The sequence below is a fragment of the Schistocerca serialis genome, chromosome 3 (assembly GCF_023864345.2).
Source record: "Schistocerca serialis cubense isolate TAMUIC-IGC-003099 chromosome 3, iqSchSeri2.2, whole genome shotgun sequence".
NCBI classification, from domain to species: Eukaryota; Metazoa; Arthropoda; class Insecta; order Orthoptera; family Acrididae; genus Schistocerca; species Schistocerca serialis.
In genome coordinates, this window is record NC_064640.1 from 238,932,140 (window position 1) to 238,946,801 (window position 14,662).

Genomic DNA, 14,662 nt, shown 5'->3' on the forward strand with positions numbered 1-14,662 from the left:
GTTGAGATGTTGGTTCTGTGCTGTGATAGTTGTGTCCCTATATGTCCTTTCTCTCACTGGTGGGAAAGAAAATTATGATTTTATGAACAACATGCTGTGACTGGTAAATCCTAAGATTTGACAATGGTGCACATACTCCCAACTGAAAAAGTGGAAGCAAGTTGTGCTTGTCGGGCTCAAAACGGGGCATTCTTCCATGGCCAGCAGGCGAGAGGTCCCTCTAGCTTCCAGTGTTACTATCTGTACTCTACATTTTAACTAAAGGTATTTTATTTACTAGCAGGTGCATAGGCTTAATATGTCATGAGGACTTGCCACAAATTTTGTCCCAGGGTAACACAGTAATGCAACAATTTTAAAAGTGTGTGTGGAGTGGAACCATCTTCTTCAATGTCAGTATATAACAAGAGTAACTAGCTCATCCCTATTTTATCATTTGGTCAGCCAGTCACATTTATTTGTAGTGCTATTTTATCTTTTCGTAGCTGTACTTTTTATTATAAATTTTGTTTATCCATGTATTTGAACATGCAGTAAAGCATATGTAACACAGATATTTAAAATAGTAGTAGCAGCATTTTGGAAGCTGATGCCGAAAAACGTCGGTGCCAATGATGAAGGCACACCCAACACCACGGTCAGTCCAAGAGCCATCAGTGTACACAAAGGTACTATCACGAATTTCCATGCGTAGGTCATGAAACTAGGCGATTAGGGTGAGGCTGGAGTAGTGTCCTTAGGAACTGAATGAAGGCCAAGGTGAACACTGGCCTCAGCATGTAGCCAAGTTGGTAAAGGGTTCACACCCACTGGAAAAGTTGCAGGTAGAGTGAAGTTAAGCTGCCGGAGCCAGAGCCAAAAGCGAACTCCAGGAAGTAATAGAGAAGAGGGATGTGCATCATACTGGCGATCAAAGGAGTCATCGAGAGAGGTGGCGTATGACGGGTAGCCACACATGGCAGACAAACCTCATACATATCTGCTGAGGAGAAAGTCACGGCGATGGACAGCAATAGTTTGGCAGCTTCTGCATACACACACAAAACTGGACTAGTGTAAAAGGCGCCAGTGGCCAAATGGATGCCATGATGGTGGATGGTATTGAGACAGCGTAGAAGGGACGGATGTGCAGAGGCATAAACGAAACACCCATTGTCAGGTTTTGAATGGACAAGGGATCGGTACAAATTGAGGAGAGTGGTTCGATCTGCTCTCCAGGAAGTACTATTGAGGACACGTAGGGCTTTGAGGGACCACATACAGTGGGCTGCCAAGTAAGACACGTGGGGGACAAAAGAAGTTTCCTATCTAGAAGGAGCCCGAGGAGTTTTGTTGTTTCAGTGAATGAAAGAGCAACAAGTCCAAGATGTAAACATGGTGGAAGACACCAATTGTGCTGCCGGAAATTCAAACAGTTTTGTCAGTGGAAAATTGAAAGCCATTGTCGATGCTCCATGAGTAAACGTGATCAAGACATCTACTGAGGATGCCACTCAATGAGACAAGTCCGTGGAGAACTGCAATAGATGGCAAAATTGTCAATGAAAAGGGAGCCGGAGAAGGCTGGCGGGAGACAGGCCATTATAGGGTTAATGGCAATAGAAAAAGGACGACACTGGGGACGGAACCCTGAGTCACACTGTTTTCCTGGCTAAAGGTGTCTGACAAGTCGGAACCCATACTTACCTTGGAAACTCGGTCTTTTAAAAATTCCTGAAATAAATGAGGCATGCGGTCTTGGAAGCCCAATGTGTAGAGAGTACGGAGGATTCTAGTCCTCCAGCAGGTGTCTTAGGCTTTCATGATATGGGTAGACAAAGTGACGAGATGGTCAATTGCAGAATGGTGCGTTTGAAATCCACACTGTACAGTGGTTAGTAAATTGCAAGACTCAAGCCACTATACCAGCTGGGCATGAATCATACATTGCATCACCTGGCACACACAGCTGGTGAGAGAAATGGAGCAGTATCTGGAAGGAAGGTGTTTGTTCTTACCGGGCTTAGGTATGAGTATGATAGTGGTTTCACGCCAGTGTCTCGGAAAGTTGTCATGTGCCCAGATGCAGTTGTACATACGAAGCAGAAAGTGCTTGCCCGCAAGAGAAAGGTGCTGCAACATCTGACTGTGAACATCACCTGGCCTTGGGGTGGAGGATCGGAATGAAGTGAGAGCAAGATCTAGCTCCCTCATAGTAAATGTGGCATTGTAGCACTCACGTTTCTGACAAGAGGAGGGTATCACCCGAGCCTCCTCCACTCGTTTCCAATGGAGGAAGGCAGTGATCTCCACAAAATGGCGGCCCAAGGTGTTGGAGATAGCAATAGGGTTGACAATGATATCATCTGGTACTGTCAGGCTGGAAATTGGGGAATGGATCTCGGACCCAGAGAGATTTCGGGGGCTGGCCCACATGACGGAAGAGGGAGTGGAACTGTTAAAAGAACTAGTGAATGAAATCCAGCTAGCTGTCTTGCTATCCTGAAGAACGTGATGACTACGTGCAGGCAACTGTTTATAGTAAATACAGTTTGTCATCATAGGATGATGGTTAAAAATGCGGAGAGAAAGTCTGCGCGAGCAAATTGAGTTGCAGTACGCCTCAATCCACCAAGGGACTGGGACGCAGCTTGGTAATGAGGATCTTGTCATAGTGTTATCAGACATTCGAATAGCTCCACGTCATTCACTTTTGTCAGTGGGAAACTAAAACTGAACACAGACTGGTGTTACGAGTAATGAAATGCACTTAGAGTAAAACATTACAGAAAAGGAAAATAACAAAACTGTGCACGTGGAAGAAAACAGACAGACGAACAAAAAGTCTTCTCCATTACACAAATTCACTAGAAGAATGCTTAAAATTATAGAAGGCGCATATAGATTGCTGCTGCCAAAATCTAGTTGCATACTATTATTTAAAATATGTTTTACTGCATGATCAAATCCATGGATAAACAAAATTTATAATAAAAAAAGTAAAGCTAAGAAAAGATAAAATAGCACTGCAAATAAATATTGACTGGCTGATCAAATGATAAAATATGGATGAGCTAGTCACTCTTGTTACATACTGACATTAAAGATGATGGTTCCATTCCACACACACTTTTAAAATCATTGCATTACTGTGTTATCCTGGGACAAAACTTGTGGCAAGTCCTCATGACATGTTAAGCCTATGCACTTGCTAGTAAATAAAATGCCTTTAGTTAAAATGTGGAGTACAGATAGCAACACTGGAAGCTAGTGGGACCTGTTGCCTGTTGGCCATGGAAGAATGCCCTGTCTCGACCCTGACAAGCACAACTTCCTTCCACTTCTTCAGTTGAGTGTATGTGCATCATTGTCAAATCTTAGGATTTACCAGTCAACAGGTTAAATCATAATTTTAACATTATATCAGTTCTGAACGTATGCCACTTATTGGTTGCCTACGTTCTGAAATACAGGGAGAAATACATTAAACAAAGAAAAAGTTTACATTAATTTTTGAGTTAACTACTTCTTTGTTTAGAACCAGCCAGCTGTCTATGGTATTATTATTTTTGTCATCAACACCAGTGATGTCATTACCTGGGATAACAGCTTCATCTAACCACTGACAGCAAGAAAAGAGGCAATGTATTTCTATACATGGGCAGCAATGTAATTTATATAATCTTTGGCTGTCACAATAATTTTGCTGTTTCTTCCGATTATGTCATGATTTCTGAAGTTTTGGTTAAGGTGGGACCTGAAAACTCCCCCCCCCCCCCCCTCCACCCCATCCCATCCCTGAATGAATGTATAGCGGATTTCACAACTATGACGGGAGAATGTGAAAATATTTTGCTTTGTCTCTTGTTTAAAAAAATGTCGTTTCACTGATCTCATTGACAGCATAGAATAGGCACATCATATACCCCACCCCACCCCCCCCTTTTTTTTTTTTTGAGCTCTTTGCCCTGTATCAGGCCATCCAGAACGTCTGGTGACACAGGCTCTTCAAATGCGTCATCTGCTCATACTCTATTAGTGCCCTTCTAAGCCTCTGCGTGCTGTACACCGTTCATCCCTTAGTGCACCAGGTCTAGGAAAGCTGTCACTTGCTCACTTTTGAGGGAGCCACTGGGATGTTTATGTGGGTCTGACAGGAAACAAGGCTGCTGATGCTGCTGCCAAGGATGCAGTCCTCGTACCTCAGCGTGATAGTTCTTACATTTTCTGTGATGATCTCTGTGTTGCTGTCAGTCAGCAGGTGATGTCACTTTCGCATCACCACTGGTCCTCCCTTCATGGGAACAAGCTCCAGGTTATTGAGTCTCTACCAGTGGCTCAGATTACCTCCTCTGGGCCCTCTTGCTGCAATGAGATAATTTTAACAAGGTTGCGTACTGGGCACTGTCTTTTCAGCCATCACCATTGCGCTCAACTTTTGACGGTCCACCATTTCCTGATAGAATGCCATTTTTTTACATTCTCGTTTGTGCTTGCCGTCTTGAGTTATCGGCCGTTTTTATGGACAACACACGGGCAGTTAACTGTGTTTAACTTTTTATCTGTCATAGCAAAATGGCAAAAGCGATTTGATTTTTAGTTCAGGACCTCCGTTTTTCTATGGTATATTTTATAGACCTTTCTCCATGTCCCTGTTTTTAGCTGTCTTGTCGTCCATCGATTGGGATTGATGTATTTTCAGTTTTAACTCTTCTCTTTGTCTTTGTGTTCTACAGTTATGACATAGGTGCGTATGACCCTAATTTGTTTTACGCCCTAAAACAAAACAAACTATGACAAGAAGTGTTGACATTGGTGGGGGACTGAGTTGCTCTCCTAGACATTTACATGGCCCAGCATTACCAATAACCTGCTGATCATAAAAACTGTTTCGCACTGTAATACACAGGATTCTTCAGCATTTTGAATGTTATCTGTTTCTCTCCGTGGACTACCCAGTGGTGAAAAGGTATGTTTGAGAAGCCACCAACACGAGACTCTGTTCTCTCTGTCTCTGGCCCATAGTGCCAGCACTCCGCCTCCAAATAATCGAACCGCTGTTCTATAAATATTTACTAATAATGTAAAAGTAACTTTCCTCATGGAGAATTATGTGATTTGTTTTCCTAAACAGTATGTTCATAATGAGAAAGGGTACTAATATCCATGCTGCTTAGTTCCCTAAAATTACCATAACCATTATGTCTGTAGATGTAACTTGCACTAAGAAATGTAGCAGGTTCAACTAATTCACTAGTAAAGCATGGTGTATCTTATATGGAAAAACACACACACACACACACACACACACACACACACACACACACACACAGAGAGAGAGAGAGAGAGAGAGAGAGAGAGAGAGAGAGAGAGAGAGAGAGAGAGAGACCACGTGGCTAACCCGTGTGGTGAGTTGCCATTGTTGTTTGTTGTTCAACCATGTTAGTATTCAAAGTGGCATCACCTGCAATAGAAAAGATGCATTGTGTCATAGAATATGGAAAAACATCATCAATAATTGTCGAAAGACGTTTTTGGCACAAGCTTGGTAAAGTGGCATCAAACCATCACACATGGTTAGATGGACAAACCAATACAAGGGGAAAGGATATATATGCAGTGGTGCTAGTTGAGTCTGTCAGTAGTTTGGGTTTCAGTGGGCATGGCCTGCACCTCAATATGTGTGGGAAGGGGAGGCTGGCAAACCTTATAGGTGACAGTGTAGCGGGTGGTGGTGGTGGGGTCACTAATGAAAAAATTCCTGCAGTAGTTGATGTTAGAGCTGCACCTGTTTCAGATTGAAATCAGCTGATATGTATATCTGCGTAAAGGAAGTCCCTCTAACTAAGGTATCACCTTCAGAGGATGTCATGTTTACAGGTAGAGGAGGATTTAGCATATTTCATCAAAATATGAGAGAGATTAGAGATAAAGTTAGTGAACTGCTTACAGGTGTTGACTCTGAAATTATTGGTATATCGGAGCACCCACCACTTGAACAATTTGACAGTTCAGAGGCTTCCTTCACCAGGACATGGATTAGCTGGCTGTTTTTCCAGGAGTTCCTTGCGGAGTGGGGGATGGGATGGGGTGGGGTGGGGGGGAGACCATGTGTTAAAAAAAAAAAGTGTTCCTTTGAGTCCATAGAGGTATCCCGGCACTGCACTGAACAGATATTTGAATGTTGTGCAGGGGTAGTTGAATTTAATGAAACCAAACTTTTAATTTTTGTTTTTTATAAGTCCCCTGACTCTGACTTCAGAGCATTTCTGCTCAAACTAGAGAGTGTTTTTGATTCACTTTATAGGAAGTACCAGAAACTAGTTATAAGTGGTGACTTCAATATTACTTTTGTATATGATTGTGCAAGAAAAATGATGTTGGTAGATCTCATAAATTCATACGATCTGATGCAGACTGTTTATTCCAGCTAGGGTGCAGTGGAACAGTAGCACAGCCACAGACATAACTTTTATTCATTCTTCATTACTAGATGGGCATTCTGTTAGCAAATGGTTGAATGGCCTTTCAGATTATGATGCACAAATTTTATCACTAAAAGGCTTTTGTATTCAAACAAATGTCACATATAACTACAAATTATGTAAGAAAGTTAATCCAATGGCAATATCGAGTTTTTTAAAACTCGACGACGAACAAGAGTGGCAGGGTGTTCATAGTGCCGATAACACAGGTGACAAATATAATGCTTTCCTTAACTCATTTCTCATGCTCTTTGAGAGCTGATTTCCATTAGACGTTCTAAAGGGGGTACTAGGAGTAAAAGGTAGCCTGGTTGGCTGACTAGTGGGTTTAGGATATCATGTAGAACAAAGTGGGAATTTTATCATAATGTTATAAATAGTCACAATCAAGCTACAGTAGCGCATTACAAATGGTATTGTAAGATGCCTAAAAATGCTATTAGGAAGGCAAAACATACGCAAATGGAATAGCTAAATTAAAACCATATGGTCAGTTGTGAAGGAAGTGTCTGGTCAGCACCACAAGTTCGACGATACAGTCAGTTCGTAGTAAAAATATTTCTGTTACTGATAATTCAGATATATGTACAGTATTTAACAATCATTTTCTGAGCATTGCTGGTGAATTAAATAAAAATTTAGTTTCTAACAGGGAATCATATAACTCTCTTCGCAATGCCTTTCTGAGATTGATGTCTGAAATACTCCTCTCTGATACAGACAAAGGGGGGGGGGGGGGGGAGATTGAGTCAATAATTAAATCACTGAAGACTAAGGACTCTCACAGACATGATGGAGTGCCTAGCAGAATATTAAAGTACTGTTCTGCACATGTTAGCCCTTACTCAGCCATATTTGTAATTTTTCCTTTAGGTATGGTCAGTTTCCTGAACGATTAAAGTACTCACAAGGGAACCTCCCCATCGCACCCCCCTCAGATTTAGTTATAAGTTGGCACAGTGGATAGGCCTTGAAAAACTGAACACAGATCAATTGAGAAAACAGGAAGAAGTTGTGTGGAACTGAGAAAAAATAAGCAAAGTATACAAACTGAGTAGTTCAAGGGAAGATATGCAACATTAAGGACAATGAATGATGAAATAAAAGAAGTTATTCAGATTGTGAAGGGAGACGAAAATTTAATAGTCATGGGTGACTGGAATTCGAGTGTAGGAAAAGGGAGAGAAGGAAACATAGTAGGTGAATATGGAATGGGGGACAGAAATGAAAGAGGAAGCCGCCTGGTAGAATTTTGCACAGAGCACAACATAATCATAACTAACGCTTGGTTTAAGAATCATGAAAGAAGGTTGTATACATGGAAGAACCCTGGAGATACTAAAAGGTATCAGATAGATTATATAATGGTAAGACAGAGATTTAGGAACCAGGTTTTAAATTGTAAGACATTTCCAGGGGCAGATGTGGACTCTGACCACAATCTATTGGTTATGACCTGTAGATTAAAACTGAAGAAACTGCAAAAAGGTGGGAATTTAAGGAGATGGGACCTGGATAAACTAAAAGAACCAGAGGTTGTACAGAGATTCAGGGAGAGCATAAGGGAGCAATTGACAGGAATGGGGGAAATAAATACAGTAGAAGAAGAATGGCTAGCTTTGAGGGATGAAGTATTGAAGGCAGCAGAGGATCAAGTAGGTAAAAAGACGAGGGCTAGTAGAAATCCTTGGGTAACAGAAGAAATATTGAATTTAATTGATGAAAGGAGAAAATATAAAAATGCAGTAAGTGAAACAGGCAAAAAGGAATACAAACGTCTCAAAAATGAGATCGACAGAAAGTGCAAAATGGCTAAGCAGGGATGGCTAGAGGACAAATGTAAGGATGTAGAGGCTTATCTCACTAGGGGTAAGATAGATACCGCCTACAGGAAAATTAAAGAGACCTTTGGAGATAAGAGAACGACTTGTATGAATATCAATAGCTCAGATGGAAACCCAGTTCTAAGCAAAGAAGGGAAAGCAGAAAGGTGGAAGGAGTATATAGAGGATCTATACAAGGGCGATGTACTTGAGGACAATATTATGGAAATGGAAGAGGATGTAGATGAAGATGAAATGGGAGATATGATACTGCGTGAAGAGTTTGACAGAGCACTGAAAGACCTGAGTCGAAACAAAGCCCCCGGAGTAGACAATATTCCATTGGAACTACTGACGGCCGTGGGAGAGCCAGTCCTGACAAAACTCTACCATCTGGTGAGGAAGATGTATGAGACAGGCGAAATACCCTCAAACTTCAAGAAGAATATAATAATTACAATCCCAAAGAAAGCAGGTGTTGACAGATGTGAAAATTACCGAACTATCAGCTTAATAAGTCACAGCTGCAAAATACTAACACGAATTCTTTACAGACGAATGGAAAAACTAGTAGAAGCCAACCTCGGGGAAGATCAGTTTGGATTCCGTAGAAACACTGGAACACGTGAGGCAATACTGACCTTACGACTTATCTTAGAAGAAAGATTAAGGAAAGGCAAACCTACGTTTCTAGCATTTGTAGACTTAGAGAAAGCTTTTGACAATGTTGACTGGAATACTCTCTTTCAAATTCTGAAGGTGGCAGGGGTAAAATACAGGGAGCGAAGGGCTATTTACAATTTGTACAGAAACTAGATGGCAGTTATAAGAGTCGAGGGACATGAAAGGGAAGCAGTGGTTGGAAAGGGAGTAAGACAGGGTTGTAGCCTCTCCCCGATGTTGTTCAATCTGTATATTGAGCAAGCAGTAAAGGAAACAAAAGAAAAATTCGGAGTAGGTATTAAAATTCATGGAGAAGAAATAAAAACTTTGAGGTTCGCCGATGACATTGTAATTCTGTCAGAGACAGCAAAGGACTTGGAAGAGCAGTTGAATGGAATGGACAGTGTCTTGAAAGGAGGATATAAGATGAACATCAACAAAAGCAAAACAAGGATAATGGAATGTAGTCTAATTAAGTCGGGTGATGCTGAGGGAATTAGATTAGGAAATGAGGCACTTAAAGTAGTAAAGGAGTTTTGCTATTTGGGGAGCAAAATAACTGATGATGGTCGAAGTAGAGAGGATATAAAATGTAGGCTGGCAATGGCAAGGAAAGCGTTTCTGAAGAAGAGAAATTTGTTAACATCCAGTATTGATTTAAGTGTCAGGAAGTCATTTCTGAATGTATTTGTATGGAGTGTAGCCATGTATGGAAGTGAAACATGGACGATAAATAGTTTGGACAAGAAGAGAATAGAAGCTTTCGAAATGTGGTGCTACAGAAGAATGCTGAAGATTAGATGGGTAGATCACATAACTAATGAGGAAGTATTGAATAGGATTGGGGAGAAGAGAAGTTTGTGGCGCAACTTGACCAGAAGAAGGGATCGGTTGGTAGGACATGTTCTGAGGCATCAAGGGATCACCAATTTAGTATTGGAGGGGAGCGTGGAGGGTAAAAATCATAGAGGGAGACCAAGAGATGAATACACTAAGCAGATTCAGAAGGATGTAGGTTGCAGTAGGTACTGGGAGATGAAAAAGCTTGCACAGGATAGAGTAGCATGGAGAGCTGCATCAAACCAGTCTCAGGACTGAAGACCACAACAACAAACAACAACAAGGACAATGGGAAAGCCGGAGCGCCGTGGTCTCATGGTAACGTGAGCAACTGCGGAACGAGAGGTCCTTGGTTCAAATCTTCCATCGAGTGAAAAAATTAATTTTTTATTTTCAATTTATGTGACAAACTCTTATGTTTTCATCACTTTTTTGGGAGTGATTATCACATCCACAAGAAAACCTAAATCGGGCAAGGTAGAAGAATACTTTTACCTGTTCGCCAAGTGTACAAGTTAGGTGGGTCGACAACATATTCCTGTCATGTGACGCACATGCCGTCACCAGTGTCGTATAGAATATATCAGATGTGTTTTCCTGTGGAGGAATCAGTTGACCTATGACCTTGCGATCAAATGTTTTCTGTTCCCATTGGAGAGGCACGTCCTTTCGTCTACTAATCGCACGGTTTTGCGATGCGGTCGCAAAACACAGAGACTAAACTTATTACAGTGAACAGAGATGTCAATGAACAAACGGACAGATAATAACTATGCAAAAATAAAGAAAGTAAAATTTTCAGTCGAGGGAAGACTTGAACCGAGGACCTCTCGTTCCGCAGTTGCTCATGGGACCACGGCGCTCCTAACCTCGCACTGTTCATTATGTTGCTTATGTTGCCCATGGACTACTCAGTTTGTATATTTTGCTTATTTTTTCACAGTTCCACACAACTTTTTCCTGTTTTCTCAATTGATCTGTGTTCAGTTTATCAAGGCCGATCCACCGTGCCAACTTGTAACTAAATCTGAGAGGGGTGCGATGGGGAGGTTCCCTTGTCGGTAGTAAAGCCACTTTATAAAAAGGGATAATGTAGACAATTTTAGACCTTATATCTATGCCATCAGTTTTTGTTAAAGTTATTGAAAAGGCTGTGTAAGGACAACTGATAATTTTATATCACATAATTAGCTATCAAATGAACAGTTCGGCTTTAGCAGTCATTTAACAACTGAAAATGCTCTATTATCTTTTCTCTGTGTGCTACTGGATGGGTTAAACAAAATGTTTTCAAGGCTAGGCCTATTTTTTTTATTTAACTAAGGAGTTTAATTGAGTTGATCGCAAAATATTGCTACAGAAGTTGGGCCATTATGGAATACGGGGAGCAGCTCACAATTGGTTCACCTCTTTCTTTAACTGCAGACAGCAAAAGGTGTTGGAATGGCTGTGATCTGAGGGGGGTACAGTCAAATGATGAGGAGGCAGGGGGGGGGCAGGGATCAGCCACACCTGTTCCTTCTTTATATAAACTTTATATAAATGATATGCCCTCCAATATTACAAGCAACTCTAAAATATTTCTGTTTACTGATGACTCTAGCTTGGTAGTAAATGGTGATGTGTGCAACATTGGCTCAGTTTCAAATAGAGCAGTTCATGGCTTGTAGAAAATAAAATAATGCTAAATCACAGTAAGACTCAGTTTTTATGGTTTCTAACATACAATTCAATGAAACCCGATGTTTTAATTTTACAGAATGGGCATATGATTAGTGAAACTGAACAGTTCAAATTTATGTGTGTTCAGATAGACAGTAAACTGTCATGAAAAGTCTACATTCAGGATCTTGTTTCATGACTTAATGCTGTCATTTTTCCTATTTGAACAGTATCTGAAGTAAGTCATTGTTCAACATGAAAATTAGTCTACTTTGCTTATTTTCATTTGCTTATGTCGTACGGTATTTTATTTTAGGGTAACTCTTCCCATTCTAAAAGGATTTTTTTGCTCAGAAATGGACAGTTCGGGCAATAAGTGGTGTAAGTTCGTGAACCTCTTGTCAACCCCTATTCAACAGTCTGGGTATTATGACATTGGTCTCTCAATATATATATTCTTTGCTGTTGTTTCTTGTTAACAATATCAGCTTATTCCCAAGAATAAGCAGCTTTCACTCAGTTAATACTTGGCGGAAATCCAACCCGCATTAGGATAGGAATTCCATAACTGTGCAGGAAGGTGGGCAATATACTGCTGCATCCATTTTCAGTAAGCTACCACAAGAAATCTAAAATCTTGGCAATAATCCACACTTTCAAATCGAAACTGATGAGTCACTACTCCTATTCTGTCAAGGAGTTCTTGAAAAATTAAGCTGATTCCTATGATACATTGTTGATTGTGTTCACTTAAACTTGTGGCTTGACTTGTTTTGGGTTCATAAACTTTTTTTTTATCTGTTATTACTTTTACGTTGTAATTTCATGTACTGACACGTTCCATGACCGTGGAGATTTGTTCATCAATTTGGTCCTACGGAACTTGATGTATAAATAAATAAATAAATAAATAAAACCACAGGATGGCCCTCTGTCATGAATGAAGTAGTGGAAAACATTTGTACGACCCTTAAAAAAGCCCCAGAACCAAGTAGAGCACGTACATCAATCAACAATGTGGCATGTGCTGCCCAAGTGTCTGCAGTTCAAGGCTTACAGAATTCAAATGTTTCAGATGCTAAAGCCAGCTAATAAACCAAAATGGAGATAATTGTGCATTGATTGTCAAGTATGGATGGATGCAGATGGTTTCGCAGACAGACTTGCGTTCCTAGTGTAGCCATACTTAAACATTTTTGGAAGTGACTGCCGACAGCCGTTAAGTAATGTATAAAGTAAGTAATATAGTCCTGATCTTATCTCAGTACTGTTCTGTATAATTCAATATTTGGATGTTTCCTTTTAAAGTCCTGTGTCATATATTTACATTCATGGCATGCACTACATATTTTAAGTAATGACTACTGTAATATGGTAGCTTAAACCATTTTAACCCTTCATCCGTGAAAATGGTCCAAGACCGAAACCAGTAGAATATGGGTTTAAAATAAAAACAGCTGATGGTTCAAAGAAGCCATATTTCACTTAAGTGGTAAAGTGAACAAGCATAATTTGAGAATGAGTACACAAAACCTGCATGCGTGTCTAGAACATGAATGTGATTATCCAAAAGTCAAGCCGGCCGCGGTGGTCTAGTGGTTCTAGGCGCTCATTCCGGAACCGCGCGACTGCTACGGTCGCAGGTTCGAATCCTGCCTCGGGCATGGATGTGTGTGATGTCCTGAGATTAGTTAGGTTTAAGTAGTTCTAAGTTCTAGGGGACTGATGACCACAGATGTTAAGTCCGATAGTGCTCAGAGCCGAGCCGAAAGTCAATGTTTTTACACCATAACCAGATGCAGAGTCAGTAGGCCTTTCTACTTTGCAGAATCTGCTGATAAAGGCATAACATATCTCATGTCTGGCTGTTGCTTCAGCTGCCAGAAGAGTTACCCAACTTCATTTTGCAGCAGGATGGACCCCAGCCACATGGGCATAACATCATAGTCACATCAAGGAACACCTGGATTTGTTGTGCTGGGCTGAATGATGTGCCTTTCATGTTGTGGCCCCCATGTCACCTGACCTGACACCACTGGATTTATTTATTTATTTGGGGATGTGTGAAGGACGTGGTTTACCTACCCTTATTTCTGCAGGACTCCAGCAGCTAAGGCATCAGACAATCAGCATGGTTAACTGACTGATCGGGCTAAATTGGAAATGGTCTGGCAGAAAGTGCAGCACTAAATAGACGTCTGCCATGTCACAAACAAAGCCCACATCAAACATCTGTGAATGAGCATAGAAGCTGTGAAAGTTAACCTTTCAGTCTATATGTGTGTTTCTGAAATAAAGTCATTACTGTAGTCACAGAAATACTTTTTTTATGTCCCATTTATTTTGAATCAACTTCTTCACCCTTCTATTACAACAAAAGCCAACAATTTGTCCAAAATGTTAGAAATTTTTCTACTTGCGACTATTTTATAGCTGGCCGAAATGGCCAAGCGGTTCTAGGCGCTGCAGTCTGGAACCGTGCGACCGCCACGGTTGCAGGTTCGAATCTTGCCTTGGGCATGGATGTGTGTGATGTCCTTAGGTTAGTTAGGTTTAAGTAGTTCTAAGTTCTAGGGGACTGATGACCACAGCAGTTAAGTCCCATAGCGCTCAGAGCCATTTTTTGACTATTTTATAACATTTAAACAACATTTACGTGATTCAAATATGCAAAATCCAATACATAACTGCAGGATAACTACTAGAGCTTCAAATTAAAAATAGACAAGTGATAAATGTACTTGTAGCAACTTACATGTATTGTGTTATTGCATGGTTTATTTAATCTACTTCATGCGAAAAGCCAAACTATAATAATAAACAAGTTTATGCATGCCAGTGTGAGAGCAGAAATGGGCCAAAGGTGCACTGCATTGCGATCAGCTAGGTTTCACTGGCATTAGGCAGCTGGTGGCCTATGTATGGCGAGGAAACTCGAACATAAACTGTTCTGATCTTGATGCAGTCATGAGTTCTTTCACAGAAAGAAAAGTGTTGCCAAATACTGCAGGTGCTTGGAGTTAGAATTCTGAGAGGTGGCCAGTTTTATTGGCACCTTAAGCGATTTACTTGAACTTAGTCTGTGCTGTGGCTGGTCAACAGCCACATTTTGTGTCTATGACTGCACGAGTCAATCAACCTGTATCAGATGTGGATCAGTAGCCCATGAACCCAAATCCCCATGCACATCTCCACTGAAGTGAGTTAACT